We start from the raw sequence: 3,512 nt of genomic DNA on the forward strand, positions 1-3,512 counted from the left end.
TGCATTTAGGATGAGAATATCTGTCACTCCCTCCAGTCACCCCAAACTTCAAAATCATACCCCCTTGCTCTGAAACCTTAGTACCTCTCCGTCACCCTTAGAAAAAACTCGGAATCCTTAGCCTGTGGTCAGAGCCTCTGTGTCCCCGCCCTGTCTACTTGTCCAGAGCCAGCCGTGACACGCCTAGTGCGCCAGTCACTGGGTGCACACTAGGTTTGTCCAGAATTTCGTGCCTTGGCCTTGCTTCTTCACACTGACCAAGTTTTCCCTGTTTTCTCTGCCTGGTCAACTCTTACTCCTTCTTCAAAACCCGAATCACCTGTCACCTCCTCCGTGAAGCTTTCCCGGACCTCTCCTTTCCCCAATGCCTGCCTTCCAGTCTGAGTCAGCCCCTTTCTCTTCTTGGCGTTTTGCAGAAGCACATGGAGCTTCTCACATCCTGTAATTATTTTCTCACATGGCTGTGGTACACTGTACCTTTGTTCACAAATATTCCCTCTTCTCTGGAGGAAGATTCTACTTCTCCGACCCATTGGCCTCACTCAGGCTTGACCATGTGACTGGCTCTGGCCAGTGAAACAGGATATGTGAGTCACCAGGGAGCAGAAGCTCCCAGGGCCACACCTGGCTCACTGTGCCCTCTTTTCCCTGGCCACAAGGATGGCAGTGCCCCGGCCAGAAGCCGTGCTGCCAGCCCGGCACGGAGTGAGCAACATGTGGAGTGGGGCAGGAGCCAACCCGTAACACATGGGAACTGTGAGAGACATGAACCTGACCTTATACTTAAGGCCTCTGAGACCCTGGAATCATGTGTTATGCAGCCTAAATTGGCTGATTCTGACTGCTGCAACATCTGCCTCTTTTCCCCACAAAATCAAGAATCTTACTCATCAGACCATGTTTTTTGAATGGCTGATAATATGAACGCTAAAATCTCTCGAGCTCCGATTGTGTGCTAGGCACTGTCCCAGTTCATCCTCTCAACAGCCCCGTGTAATGGCTGCTACTCCTATAGGAAATGGACAAAAGAAAAAGTGGGCTTAGAGGAGTTTCAGGGCTTGCCGGAGATCTTAAAGTTGTGAGGGGAGCAGCAGATTCTTGAACTCAAATCTACCTGACTCCAGGGACGAGCACTTTCTGCCATTCAGTTGAATGTGTGTGTGTGTGTTTTCTCACTCCACCAACACTTCCTAAGGAGGAACTGTGGAGACTGGAGAACAATGGGTGGGTTGTAACAATTGTTAACATGTCTCTCCTACTGGGCAATGAGCTGCGAGATGATCTTACTCATCTTTGATTCATTCATTAATTCAGTCACTCAACAAGGGTTATTATGTGCCAGGCACCATCTTATGTGCTAGGTACCCAGAACTAAACAGAGTGGATTAAAATAACACTGCTAGTAACCTAATCTATAGTGACAAGAGGCAGATCAGTGGTTGCTTGGGGTGGGGGTGGGGAGCACAGAGATGACCGCGAATTTTGGGGGAGGTGGTATTTTGATAGTTGTGGTGCTTTCACGGGTATAGACATCTGACAAAACTCAGAAGTGTACAGTTTAAATGGATGCAGTTCAGTGCATGGGAATCATACCTCAACTGAGTTGGTTAAATAATTCCTGCTCTGTTGTCATTTCCTAGGCTGTTCAAGCACAAAACCATGACATGGATTGGCTTAAACAATGGGAATTAATTAGCTTACAGTTTTGAGGCTAAAAGAAAGTAGCATTCTGGGGCTGGCTGCTGGTGATCCTCAGCTCCTCTGTCACATAGCAAGGCACATGGTGGCATCTCTGGGTCTCCCTTCTCCTCCAGGTTCCACTTAGGAATGTAGCTTCTTGTTTCCTGCGGCTTCCTTTCTCTCTCTCTCTCTCTCTTAATGAATTTCATTCTCTTACAAAGGAATCCAGTAATCGGATTAGGATCCATTGCGAAGGAGGTGGCCCACACCTTAACTGGCATAACCTTATAGCAAAGGTCCCTTACAATGTTTACACCCACAGGAATGGATTAGATTTAAAGACATGTTTTTCTGGGGTACATCTAGCTTCAAACCATCACATACTCTTATGGAGCAAACATTCTACTGGGAGAAACAAATGATAAACACAAGAAAAATTAAAACGTCAGAAGGTGATGAGAGGTATGGCAAAAAATAAAGCAGGGCAAGGGGATCAGGAGCCCTGGAGTTGTCATTTAAAATCAGAAGGTGGGAGAGGCCACCCTGGGAAGGGCTGATGGAGCTATACCCAGCAGGGGTACCCGCCCTCTGGCAGGGACTGCGCCTCTAACTCATCAGCCTTTCTGAGGCCACCTGCAGGGAAAAAGCAGGGAGGGATTCCTTTCCAGATCATGGAATTCTCTAGACAAAGACCATGTCCCCTCCTTGCTTAATTACCTCATACCCGAGCAGCCTTGAACCCCAGGCTCTGCGCATCAAGCCTTGCTGAGGGACCTCTGGGATTTCAGCCCTGTCGTTGGCTCTGATGAAACCTTTGTAACCAGTCTTTGTCCCCTGGGCCTGACCCTGCTCCCCACACAGAGCAAGTCCATAGCACACATGTGTGGGGTGGATATACTTCCACTTAGCCGCCCTCTCTCGAGTCCGTACACACCCAGTTTTGCTGTTTCTGACGTCCCCAGTGGGTCTGGCCTGCTCCTTTGAATCGCCACTCTCAGGTCTCCCCCGGTAGCTCCAGGCTGAAGGGACCTGTTGCTCCTTTATCTCAATATGTCTCCTAGCACCCCCCGGACTCCTGGTGAAATCCTGAGCTAACTCTGATTTTTCCTAAACTCCAGCCTCCACTTTCCTCCTCGTGGGGCCCTTTTCCAGCATTTAGCGCTCTCTGATAGTTCTTTCTACTTTCTCTCCAAACCAGGATTTAGGAAAGAATTCTCTATCAGTCATTTATGCCTCAGTGGGAAATGGTGTAGAGCAGCCGTCTCCTTTCCCAGAGCGTAACATGTTCAACCGATTGAATGTGTCTCCAACTTGCCAAACCCTATCGGGGCCAAGCAAAACCTGTCCTCAGGCTGGAGTCCCTCTAGAGTCCCAGTTTGCAGCCTGGACTGGTGAACTCCCCTGCCCCTCCTCCCCACTTGCACCACGAAGCTCAGGCCTTTGCTGAAGTTTGCCAGGGAAAGCACCATCACTGATTGAAAAAACAAAAACCCACCCTGTACAACCTGCTGCAAAGCCCCGGCAGAAAGATGAGGTTGGTCTCAGAAAAAGAGAAAAGCAACGTGGCGGCGCGCGACACGGTCACCCCGTGAGATTGATGGGGAAAACATTAATTTATCTATGTGCCTTGTTTTGAGAGACCCTCCCCTGCCCTCCTCTCTGTCTCCACCTCAACCCCTCCTGTTTTGCTAATAATAAATGACAAGCGAAGGACGTTTATTAAGGTCCTCAGTAGCCGGTGGTTAAACCCAAAGCCACCCACAGAGGGTACATTCAAAGCCTTCCCATTGCCACCGCCCAGAGTGCAGGCCCCAGGACCCGTGCCGTCCCGG

Source organism: Dasypus novemcinctus, chromosome 21 (genome assembly GCF_030445035.2).
Source record: "Dasypus novemcinctus isolate mDasNov1 chromosome 21, mDasNov1.1.hap2, whole genome shotgun sequence".
In the NCBI taxonomy this organism is placed as follows: domain Eukaryota; kingdom Metazoa; phylum Chordata; class Mammalia; order Cingulata; family Dasypodidae; genus Dasypus; species Dasypus novemcinctus.